Source organism: Hemitrygon akajei, chromosome 9 (genome assembly GCF_048418815.1).
Source record: "Hemitrygon akajei chromosome 9, sHemAka1.3, whole genome shotgun sequence".
NCBI lineage: Eukaryota > Metazoa > Chordata > Chondrichthyes > Myliobatiformes > Dasyatidae > Hemitrygon > Hemitrygon akajei.
In genome coordinates this window covers 121,636,275-121,649,852 of record NC_133132.1, presented here as the reverse complement: position 1 = coordinate 121,649,852, position 13,578 = coordinate 121,636,275, and positions in this window count along the sequence as shown.

Here is a 13,578-nt window from a genome sequence, read left to right as displayed (position 1 = left end):
TTGGGTTATGTGGAAGTTGTATTCCAATAATTTGTTCCGGTAAAAGTCTTAAATTTATCCAAAAAGGTTGAATTTTAAAACAAGACCAAGTAGAGTGTAAAAAAGTACCAATTTCTTGATTACATCGAAAACATTGGTCAGATAAATTTGGGTTTAATCTATTTATTTTTTGTGGTGTAATATATAATTGATGTAAAAAATTGTATTGTACTAATCTAAGTCGGACATTTATTGTATTTGTCATACTGTCAAGGCATAGTCTTGACCAACTTGTTTCATCAATTTTAATATTCAAATCAGTTTCCCATTTTTGTCTTGACTTATGAATTCCTTGTTTAATTGTCTGTTTTTGAATCAAATTATACATACAAGAAGTAAATTTTTTAATTTTTCCTTTTTGAATTAAAATTTCTATTTCATTAGGTTTCGGCATTAACATTGTTTGTCCCAGTTTATCTCTTAAATAAGTCTTTAATTGAAAGTAACAGAAAAGAGTGTTGTTTGATATTTTATATTTATTCTTTAGTTGATCAAACAACATCAAGTTACCTCCTTCAAAACAGTCACCTATATATCTATTCCCTTTTTGAAACCAGTTATATGAAAGTTGGTTATCCATTGTAAAAGGAATGAGTCTATTTTGAATTAGGGTTCTCTTTGCTAATAAAGATTTCTTTATCTCATCATCAACATTTATCTTATTCCATAAATCAATCAAATGTTTTAATATAAGAGATTTTTTCTTTTCCCGTATCCATTTGGATTTCCATTTATATATAAAATCTTCTGGTATATTTTCTCCTATCTTATCTAAACTCTATTCTAATCCATGCCGGTTTATCTTCATCAAAAAAAGATGCAATAAATCTAAGTTGATTTGCTTTATAATAATTCTTAAAATTTGGGAGTTGTAACCCTCCTAGGTCAAATTTACATGTCAATTTTTCCAACGATATTCTTGACATCTTACCTTTCCAAAGAAACTTCCTCACACATTTATTCAACTCTTGAAAAACTTCTGCGCCAGTTGTATTGGTAATGTTTGGAATAAATATTGTAATCTAGGAAATACATTCTTACAGCATTAACTCTACCTACTAATGTTATTGGTAACATCATCCATTTATCAAGATCCTCTTGAATTTTTTTCGATAATGGCAAATAATTTAATTTATATAAATTCTTTATATCGTTATCGACTCTTATACCTAAATATTTTATACCATTTATCGGCCATCTAAATTGAGTTACTAATCGACATTGACTATAATCTCCTTTAGTAAGGGGTCAAATTTCACTTTTATCCCAGTTTACTTTATACCCCAATATTTTCCCATATTCTTCCAATCTAAAAGATAGTTTATGCAATGAATGCAATGGGTTTGTTAGATAAATCAGAACATCATCAGCAAATAAATTAGTCTTATATTCCTCCTGATTAACTCTGAAGCCCATAATATCTGAATCGGTTCTAATTAATTCAGCTAATGGTTCTATCGCCAATACAAATAGGGTAGGTGATAATGGACAGCCTTGTCTAGTTGACCTTGTTAACTGGAATGATGTTGAAATTTGACCATTTGTCACTACTTTAGCTTTGGGACTAGTATTTCAGGTTTTAATCCAGTTTATAAAAGATTTTCCTAACCCATATTTTTCAAATACCTTAAATAAAAAGTCCCATTCCAATCTATCAAGTGCTTTTTCTGCATCCAAAGCAACTGCCACACTCATTTCCTCCTTCTTTTGTGCCAAATGAATTATGCTAAGTAACCGAGTTACGTTATCCGCCGATTGTCTATTTTTAATAAAGCCTGTTTGATCTGTATGTATTATTTTGGTAAATATTTAGATAATCTATTAGATAAAATTTTTGCTATTATTTTATAATCCGTATTCAACAAAGAGATAGGCCTATATGATGTTGGTTTTAAAGGATCTCTATCTTTTTTTGGCAATACTATTAAGATAGCTGTCGAAAAAGATTGTGGAAGTTTATGTGTTCTTTCTGCTTGATATATTAACTCCATAAAGGGAGGGATTAATAAATCTTTAAATTTTTTATAAAATTCAGGCAGAAAACCGTCTTCTCCTGGAGATTTATTACTCTGGCATGATCCTAGAGCTTCTTCAACCTCTTTTAATGTAAAGGGCATATCTAATCCTTTCTGTTCTTCTGAATTCAATTTTGAAAGAGTTATTTGTGATAAAAAAATTTCTATCTCAGCAACCTCATTTTGTGATTCTGATTGATATAATTCGGAATAAAAAATTTTAAAGGTTTCATTAATTTCTAAAGGTTTATAAGTAATTTTATTTTCACTTGTTCTAATTGCATTTATTGTTTTGGAAGCCTGTTCTGTTTTCAACTGCCAAGCAAGAATCTTGTGTGATCTTTCACCTAATTCATAATATCTCTGTTTAGTTCTCATAATTGCTTTTTCTATTTGGTATGTCTGGAGTGTATTATATTGTAACTTCTTATTGACAAGTTGTCTTCATTTTTCTTCTGTCATATATCTTTGAGATTCTTTTTCTAATTTTGTAATCTCTTTCTCTAATTAATCTATTTCTACCATATATTCCTTCTTAATTTTAGAAGTATAACTTATTATCTGGCCCCTCAAATATGCTTTCATCGCTTCCCATAATATAAATTTATCTTCAACTGAACGTGAGTTTGTATCCAAAAAAAAGATCTGTTTTTCCATAAAATCACAAAAATCTTGACGTTTTAATAAAATTGAATTAAATCTCCGTCTGTAAATCAATTCCTCCTTATCCATCATTATCATTGTCATCATCAAGGGGGAATGATCTGACAGTATTCTCGCTTTATATTCCACACTTCTCACTCTATCCTGAATATTCATTGATAATAGGAAAAAATCAATCCTTGAATAAGTTTTATGTCTATTTGAATAAAATGAATAATCTCTTTCTCTTGGATTAATTCTTCTCCGTGTATCAATCAAATTTAAGTCTTTCATCAATGATAAAGTTAGCTTTATTACTTTTGATTTTGTAACAACCTTAGTTGACCTATCTAGAACTAGGTCTAGACAAAAGTTAAAGTCTCCACCTATTAATATTTTATCGTGTGCATTGGCCAAATTCAAAACAGCTTCTTGTATGAATTTTGCATCATTTTCATTTGGTGCATAAATATTCATAAGAGTCCATAATTCCGAAAAGATTTGACAATGTATAATCACATATCTCCCCGCAGAATCAATTAGTACATTTTGTACTTTAATTGGTAAGGTTTTATTAACCAAAATTGCAACTCCCCTTGCCTTTGAATTAAATGAAGCTGCAATAACACTTCCAACCCAATCTCTCTTTAATTTCTGATGTTCTATCTCTGTTAAATGTGTTTCCTGCAAAAAAGCTATATCTACTTTTATTTTCTTAATATATGTTAAAACTCTTTTTCTTTTCACCGGTCCATTAAGCCCATTAACATTAAAATTTTTAAAATTGAGTAAATTAGTCATTTCACAATTCCTTGGGGAATCTCTTTAAAATTCTCCATGTTGCTATGTGTCTCCCCCTCCCCCAATCATCCAGGCAAAAAAAGAAAAATGGAAGAACGATAGATAGTAAAAAAAAATAACAAAATACCCCCCTACTAATGTTGTGAAAGAATAGAAACACAACATTACCCCCTCCGTTTTACGGGTCATGGCAATCGCCATGATTACACACTTGAATCCCGCAGCAATCAATCAGAAGCTCCTCCAGCTCCCCTGTAACAAAAAAAAGATATATAAGTGAAGAATAAAAATTAATATCTCTACTCCCAATTAATATTTCTCAATTTTTTAAATCTTTCTCCCCTTCTATCATATACTTAAAGTATATTTGTATATTCTTCTACTCTTAAATATACATCAAATCCGATCCCTATCTCAGTCTTCATCTTTAATCCATTTCACTTCCATAATTCTTTACCACGTCTCATGAATATTAGGAAGTTCTTGTACAAACTCTTCCACTTTCCGATGATCAGTAAAAAATCTCCTTTCTTCGTCATCCAAAAAGATTATCAGTGTTGCCGGGTAGCTCAGTATAAATTTATAACCCTTTTCCCATAAGATTTTTTTCACTGGGTTAAATTCCTTCCTCTTCTTCAAAAGGTCGTAACTTATATCAGGATAGAAAAGAACTCTTTTCCCTTCTATCATCAATGGCCCATTTCTCTTTCTGGCACCTTGAGCAGCTGCCTTCAAGTTCTTTTCTTTATCTTGATATCTTAAGCATTTTATCAAGATTGATCGTGGATTTTGATCTTGTTGGGGCTTTGGTCTTAAAGCTCTATGAGCCCTTTCGATCTCAATTAACTGACTTCCCTCTTCCATTTCCAAGATTTCCGGGATCCATTTTTGAAAGAATTTTATTGGATCTTCTCCCTTTATACCTTCTTTAAGACCAACAATCTAAATATTGTTTCGGCTGCTAAAATTTTCAAGCACATCTACTTTTTCCAACAACCGTTTTCTTTCTGATGTCCAGGCAAGGATATTATCTTACATCTTGTCCACTCTTTCAGTGGTGTCTCCTGTTTCTTCTTCCAACTGTTTAACTTTCTTATCCGTTTTCTTTTGTTTTTCCACCACCTTATCAAGCGTAATCTTCATATTTTTAATATCTGTTTTTATTACTTTTAATGCTTTTAATTCATGCATTATTTGTATCAGGGCTTTTCTTATGTCTCCAGAGAGTCTTCCACCTTTAATTTCTTCCTGTTCTTCTTCTCCTTCATCTATTTCCTCATCTGTGTTTTCCAGGGAGTCTGATTCTACTTCCGGTTCACTTTCACTTTCAGTCGCAGCTGGAACTTGTAGTTTTGTTTGCACTTGTTTGCACATACCCATTTCTTCACGCATGTGCAGTTCCTGCTGTTTCTTCGTAGAGACCGTCGATGCTGCCGCAGTTTCCTGTTCTGCATCGTCAGAGGCAACATGTACTTCGCCAGGAAGAGATCCAACTTGAGTACGAGGTTCCGTCATAATGGTCGGGCCTCTTCCTTTGCCAACTCGTGCTATCTTCAGAGTAGTAGTTCTCTTCTGTTTCTGTTTAGAAGACATATCTAAAAATAGTCCTGAGTTGTTTATAAGTAGTTTTTAGAAAGTATTTATTAACTCTTCTTCACTTAAACTTTATTTTACTAGTTTTTACGGGAGAGCTGGATTTCCACATCTCGATCCTACGTCATCATGTGACGCCCCCCCTATTTTTTCACTCTTAAATAGCCTTTTGTTGGTTATTCCTTGGACTTCTTACAGTTCTGGATCACCAGTCTTGCATGCTGCAGAGCTAGCCCTCAGCTGACTACGAATCTCCTGGTTCATGCACAGCATCTGGTTTAGGTATGTCTGGTATGTTCTCAAGGCACACACTCTTCCACACAGATCTTGATGAAGTCATGGCAACCGTGGCATATCAATTCAGATTCAAAGATGAGTTTCTGGATATTGTCCAGTCCACTGATTCAAAGTGCTTCTCTGCCTCCCTTGACCACCCCTTCCTGGTCCTCACCACTGGTGCTGTGGTCCTTAGTCTCTGCCTGTACCTCAGGAGCAGCAGTATAGCCTGGTGATCAGACTTCACAAATTGCAGGCATGGGATGGCACGATAAGTGTAATTGATGTGGTGTAACAGTGGTCAAGTGTACTGGATCCTTTGGTTCCAAAGGTGATATGTTGATGGTAGTTAGTTCAAAGCTCAAAGTACATTTATTATCAAAGTATGTTTACATTATCCAACCGTGAGATTCATCTCCTAACAGGCAGTCACAAAACAGAGAAACCCAAAAAAAACAAACCCGATAGATATGAACAAAAGACTGTCTAACATCCAAGGTGCAGAGAATTAAAAAACACTTCATGTGCATAAGAAAGTAAAATAATAAAATAACCCATATAGAAGACCTTTGAACAGCCAATGTACAATGAAAAAAAATCACGCAAACAGATAACCGCAAGCAAACAGTGTTTCTGAACTGAAGTCTGTAAACAGAGTCCGAGACCCATAGTTTAGTGCAGAGTCAAGTAAACATCATGGAGCAGTGATCTTAATTGGCCCATACCTCGCCTCAGGCCCCTATACCTTGACCTTTTCAATCTGGCCTGGCGATTAACTCTCCATCCAAACAATGGGTTCTGCGGCTTTGAGCAGTGATCTGAACCAGCTCATTCCTCGCCACTCTGACCTTTTTAATCTGGTCCAGCGTTTAAATCTCTGTTCGAACAATGAGTTTTGTCGCTTGGATATACCGGACTTCACCGCCTTGATTTGGCCTGTAAATCTCCATCCAATCATCATGTTCCATTGTGTCAATACACTCTGGGGCCTGCACCCTGAGGCTTCTATTCGGCCTGTGTCCAACCGTTGATGCTCTTCCATGCTCTCGGTGGTGGGCCCGCCGCCTTGCCGTGGTTCTGCCACATCGAATTTGCCTCCAAGTCCAAAGAGAAGTTACAGACTATTATTTGCGATGATCATTTGCCAGGAAAAGTATTTGTTGTTATCCTTGTTTCGTTGGCTACCAGCCAGAAGTTGCTGAGGTTCACCAGAGCCTTCTTAAACCAAAAGTTTAGTCTGTGGCTTCTTCAAGCTGGCCTGGTTGAAATCCCCCACAATGATAGGGAAGGTATCAGGATGTGCTGTTTCATGACTGCTCATCACAATGCTCAGCTCCCCTGGTGCCAGCCTGACTTTGGCCGGGGTGGAATGTACACCACGACCAAAATGACAACAGAAAACTCTCTCTGCAGGTAAAATGGGTGTCACTTGACTGTTAGATGCTCCAGATTGGGTAACCAGGACTGAGATGGAATCACTACATATGTGCACCATGCTGAGTTAATAATGAAGCATACTCACCTCCTCTACCTTTAAGAGGCCCAGCTGTTGTGTTTTGGTGATGGATGGCGATTCCCTCGGGCTGCATTGCTGCTGCTGACATGGTGGGGTTGAGCAGTGTTTTCATGAAGTAAAGTACACAGTCGTCCCTGATGTCCATTGATCCTGCCATCCTGCTCAGAAGTCTTCAATTTTATTTTCTAGGGACTGTACATTCCCCAGCAGGATAGTAGGGAGTGCAGGTCAAAGGGTTTTGTGTTTCAGTCTTACTTGCAGGCCAGCAAGCTTTTTCTGATTCCTTTTTCATAAAGAAGAACTGCATTTGTGACCTGAGCCTGCAGTCCAGGGTCTACTGGTTTTGAGGATCAATAGGTTTTTAGATTTTTTTACAATTGCTTTATCAACGACCACACTTCCATTTTAGTGTTAGAAGTAGTGATATACTGGATTAACTTGTGATATTCATCCTCATCATTATGTGCCATGTCGTGTGACGTGGGTGATCATGGTCCCATGACCATGATTACTCTTGGCAAATTTTTCTACAGAAGTGGTTTGCCATTGACTACTTCTAGGGAGGGTCTTTACAAGATGGGTGACCCCAGCCATTATCAATACTCTTCAGAGATCGTCTACTAGGTGTCAGTGGCTGCATAACCAGGACTTGTGATGTGCACTGGCTGCTCATATGACAATCCACCACTTGCTCCCATGGCTTCCTATGACTCTGTCGGGGGGCTAAGCAGGTGCTACACCTTACCTGGTCGGGGAAAGGAGTGCCTTTCACCTCCTTTGTAGAGATGTATCTCCATCCAGAGTTGTGGGGCCATGATTGGCTGAAACAACTACAACTTAACTAGAGGGCCACCCACTATTTACATGCCACATCCCTTGCAATAGCATCAACTGAAAGCTAATTGAGAAAGGTACTGTATGATGGCACTGATGCACTATCAATAACTCCTAAAGACTGGAAGTAGAGTAAATACTGAAGGGCTTTTATTAGCAGTAAAATGGAGCACCTCCATGACGGATGTCTGCCCTGGACTGTGGGAGGAGCAGTGACACAATCACCTTTATCCAGGGGTCTGTGGGAGGAGCCACAGGAGCAGTCAGCAGAGGGGCATGTCCAGACAGATATACATGGTTTACCGCAGGCACAGCAGTGTTCAAGAATGGCACTGAAAAACTCAAACCTATCAAAGATAAAATATGGTGATTTTAAGGTCACCATCAACCCTGTAATGAAAGTAGATCAATATCCTCTGCCTAGGACAGAAGATATCTTTGCAAACATTTCTGGAGGGAAAAACTTCTTTTTAATGGAACTTAGCTAAGGCCTACCTACAGATGGATATGGAAGAAAAGTCTGAAGTGTTTCTCACCGTAAACACTCATAACAAGCTTTATTGCTATAATAGGCTTATTTTTGGAGTAGGAACTGCACCTGCACTGTAGCAGAAAACTACGGACCAGGTGCTGCAAGAATGCCCGGTCACTCATTCTTACCCGGATGACAATATTGTTACCTGTGAGGAGACAAGTAATGTCTCCAAAAAGATTGGAATTTTATGTGCTCAGAGCACGGCATAATAAGTGTGAATTCTTTAAATCAAGCATCACTTACTGTAGTCACACCATTAACACACAAGAATTACACAAGTGAGCTGAGAAAATTTAAGCAGTGGTGGGTGTCCCAAGGCCAAAGGACATGGCACAGTTTCCATCTTTTTGAAGATTTGTCAATTACTATAACAAGTTCCTGCCAAACCTGGCTGGTGCTCCACCCCTTTAACTCCTTACTGCAGGTCAAGAAGAAATGGCATTGGACAAAGCAGTGTGAGGTGGCTTTCCAAAAAGTGAAGGAAATGGTGACATCATACACTGTGCTCACACATTTTGATCCACATCACCCAGTGGAGCTTGTTTGTGACGACTCACATTATGATATAGCTGCAGTCAGGTCACTATAGGTGATGGAAGTGAACACGCCATGGCTTTTTCATCAGGTTTCCTTTCCACTGCAGGGAATAATTGCACACAGATTGACAGAAATGTCTTGCACCTGGTTTGGGCTGTAAAATGTTCCAACCAGTATCTGTATGGGAAAGAGCTTACCCTCATTACTGATCATCAACCACTATTTTACATTTTCAAACCACAGAAGGGTGTTCCATTAACAGCAGCAGAACAAATGCAGAGATGGGCTCTGTTTTTGGAGGACACAATTACAAGATTGAATTCAAGAGGACGACTTATAGAAATCCTTATGGACTGTCCTGTTTACCTTTGGAAAAGAAAATGCCTGAAAATTTTGCAAACTAGGAAGCACCTCCTGATGTATTCTCCCTAATGTAAATCCAAAGTCTCCCTACTACATCAGGGATGATCCAAAAGGTAACCAGGAAAGACCTCACATTGCCTCAGGTCTGCATGGCAACTCAAAATGCCTGGAATGTGCAGCAGAAATTCCAGTTCCCCCATTTTTGCCAGTTCATCAATTAGTCAATTACTCTATATGATGAGGTAATTTCTGCTCAGAAATGCTTTACTTCAGTTTTGTGTAAAAGTCCCAATTATAAATATACCTACACTAAACAGATCAGTGAAAGCCCATGCACATCATTTCCATTGCAAGCTGTTGACAGTACAGAATCTGTAACATGCATGGCATTAAGAGAAGCTAATTTTAGAAGAAAGAAATAGGAAGTAAAAGCCAAGCTTGTGGGCAATATTCAGCTCAGTGAATTTGTTGTTTTCTATTGGCTGTTGCACAATTCAGCGCTTTCTGCATTCTGCAAGGTTCCCAAAGTCCGTGGAATGGTGTACAAGGTGATGAATGTGAAGCGGAGAATCAGCAGAGCTATACCAAAAGGACAGGCTGCAAGGAAAGAGAGAAATAAGAAGGGGAGAAGGTCTAGCGATTAAGGATATTCCCATTTCTGTCCACAAGGTTCAGCAAGGAACAATATGTGAATTATCCTCAGTTTAGTGAAGTCTTGCACACTGAAATGTGAGATTCCATACCACTACGGTTTACTTATTTATTGATTGATTGATTTATTTTGCGGTACAGCGCTGAACAGTGCCTTCCGATCCAATGAGCTGCACTGCCCAGCATCCCACCGATTTACAATGACCAATTAACCTGGTAACTGGTATGTGGGAGGAAACCAGAGCGCCCAGAGGAAACCTACACAGTTCATGTGGAGAAAGTACAAACTCCTTACAGACAACTCGGGAATAAACTCCGAAGTCTGGGACACCCCGAGCTGTAATAGCGTTGCGCTAACCGCTGTGCTACGGTGGTGCCACCCCCCCACTCCTCCCCATACTTCTCCTATCCGAGATGCAAGCTGACTTAAACAAAGCTTGACAGCAATGATATTAAGTTCTCTGCTGTGGTATCCAGGCACTCAACAGTGCTGTTAGCCCAGACTCTACTTTGTACACTGCAGGCAGTCATTATGTTAATTAAAAAGCAACATTTAGCCAGCATGCGGCCTGCAGTAGAAGTAATGGGCTGGTATTAATCCAAACATGAGAAAACCTGCAGATGCTGAAAATCCAAGCAACACACACAAAATGCTGGAGGAACTCAACAGGCCAGGCAGCATCTAGGGAAAAGAGTAAACAGTTGACATTTAGGGCCTAGACCCTTCATCAGGATCGGAAAAAAGATGAGAGGTCAGAGTAAGAAGGTGGTGGGAGGGGAGGAAGAAGTACAAGGTGGTAGGTGCTAGGTGAAGCCTGGAGAGGGAAAGGGGTGAAGTAAAGAGCTGGGAAGTTGATTGGAGAGGGTAGAAGACCATGGAAGAAAGGGAAGGGGGGAGGAGCACAAAAGGAAGGTGATGGGTAGGTAAGGAGATAAGGTAAGAGAAGGAAACAGGAACGGGGGAATGATGAAGCAGAGTGGGCTTGTCAATCAGCAGAAGTTCGAGAGATCAATATTCATGCCATCAAGTTGGAGGCTACCCAGATGGAATATAAGGCATTGCTCCCCCACCTGAGAGTGGCCTCATTGCAACAGTAGAGGAGGCCATGGATGGACATGTCAGAATGGGAAGTGGAATTAATATGGGGGGGGGGGGCACTGGGAGATCTGCCTTTTCTTGCGGATGCAGCGTAGGTGCTCGACAAAGCAATCTCCCAATCTATGTCGGGTCTCACCCATATACAGGAGGCCACACTGGGAGTGCCGAACACAGTATATGACCCAACAGATTCACAGATAAAGTGTGGCCTCACTTGGAAGGCCTGTTTAGGGCCCTGAACAAAGGTGGGGGAGGAGGTCTAGGGGCAGGTGTGGCATTCGTTCGGCTTGTAAGGGTAAGTACCAGGAGGGAGATCGGAAGGGATGGGGGTGGGGGGGAAACGAATGGACAAGGGTGTCACGTAAGGACCGATCCCTGTGGAAAGTGGAAAGTGGGGGGAAGGAAAGGTGTGCTTGGTGGTAGGATCCTATTGGAGATGGCAGAAGTGATGGAGAATTATGTGGTGGATGCAGAGGCTAGTAGGGTGGTAGGTGAGGACAAGAGGAACCCTATCCTTGGTGGGGTGGCAGGAGGATGGGGTGAGGGCAAGTGTGTGCAAAATCGAAGAGATGTGAGTGAGGGCACTGTTAATGGTAGAGGAAGGAAAGTTCCTTTCTTTGAAGAAGGACATCTCATTAGTTCTGGAATGCAAAGCCTGAGAGCAAAGCAGCAGAGATGGAGGAATTGAGAGAGGCGATGGCATTTTTACAGGTAACAGGAAGAGGTGTAGTCCAGGTAGCTGTGTGAGTAAGTGGGCTTATCCATAGATATCAGTAGATAAACCAGCTCTGGAGATAGAGAAAAGAGATCAAGAAAGGGGAGGGAGCTGTTGGAAATAGTCCAGATAAATTTGAGGGCAGGGTGGATGTTGGAGGCAAAGCTGATGAAGTTGATGAGATCAGCATGGGTACAGGAAGCAGCATGGTGCAGTCATCGATGTAGCATGGGAAAAGTTGGGGAGTGATACTAGTGTAGGTTTGGAACATAGACTGGTCTAGTAGCCGACAAATAGGCAGGCATAATTGGGAGCCATACGAGTGCCCATGGCTACACCTTTTGTTTGAAGGAAGTGAGATGAGCCGAAGGAGAAATTATTGAGAGTGAACACCAGTTCCACCAGACAGAGGAAAGTCGTGGTGCAGGGGATCAGGTTGGGTCTGTTGACTAGAAAGAAGTGGAGTGCATTAAGGCTCTCCTGATGGAGGTAGAGGTGTATATGAACTGGGCATCCATGGTGAAAATAGGATAACTGGGGCCAGGGCATTTGAAGCCATTGAAAAGATCCAGAGCATGTGAAGAGTCATGGAAGAAAATTCGAAGGGACTGAACCAGAGGGTATAACACAGAGTCAAGGTATGCAGATATATGTTCAGTGGGGCAGGAACAAGCAGAAACAATGGGTCTACCTGTACAGGCAGGTTTGTGGATCTTGGGTAGGAAGTAGAAACAGGAGCTGTGGGGTGTGGGGTATTAATACAGAAGCATAGTCCTGCAAAATAACGTAGGGGCAATCATAAAAACACGAAATGCTGGCAGAACTCAGCAGGCCAGACAGCATCTATGGGAGGAGGTAGTGACGACGTTTCGGGCCAAAACCCTTCAGCAGGAGTGAAGTAACATGGGATGGTTGAGGGGGGATAAGAAGTGGGGGGAGGGATGAAGTAGAGAGCCGGGAAGTGATAGGCTGAAGGGAAATGGGCTAGGGGGAAGGTGGAGAATTATGGGAAATAAAAGAGAAAGAAAGGTAGGGCTGGGGGGAGATTATAGTAAGGGAGGAAAAAGAGAGAGAAAGAGAACCAGACTAAAATTATAGATAGGGATGGGGTAAGGGGGGGGGGGGGGGGTGCAGGAGTATCAACGGAGGTCTGTGAGTTGAATGTTCATGCCGGCAGGTAGGAGGCTACCTAGGCAGGCGGGAGATAAGGTATTGCTCCATCGACCTGCGTGTGGCCTCATCTTGACGGTAGAGGAGGCCATCGACAGACATGTCGGAGTGGGAGTGGTCTGTGGAATTGAAGTGTGTGGCCACAGGGAGATCCTGCCACTGCTGGAGGACTGAGCGCCGGTGTTCGGCGAAACGGTCTCCAGTCTGCGGCGGGTCTCCCCAATGTATAAATGGCCACATCGGGAGCACCGGATACAGTATATCACCCCAGTTGACTCACAGTTGAAGTGGTGCCTCACCTGAAAGGACTGTCTGAGGCCTAGGATGGTGGTGAGGGAAGAATTGTGGGGGCAGGTGTAGCACTTCTTCCGTTTGCAGGGAAAAGTGCCTGGAGGGGGTCAGTGGGGAGGGATGGGGGGGATGAATGAACAAGGGAGTCGCATAGGGAGCGATCCCTGTGGAAAGCTGAGAGTGGGGGGGAGGGGAAGATGTAGTGGGATCCCGTAGGAGCTGGCGGAAGTTACGGAGGATTATACGTTGGATCTATAGGCTGGTAGGGTGATAGGTGAGGACCAGGGGGACTCTATCCCTGGTGGGCTGGTGGGGGGATGGGGTGAGGGCAGAGGTGCGTGAAATACGCAATCATACTGAGCTCTCATTACCTTTAGATACTCCAGAATGCATTATCTAAAGATGTAAAAAGTTATGTGATAAAAGCTAAATGTTTAATTTTATTTAGTCAAGTATTGTAAACGTCAGAGGTCGTGAAGCTTCCTGCCTGTTGTAATTCTT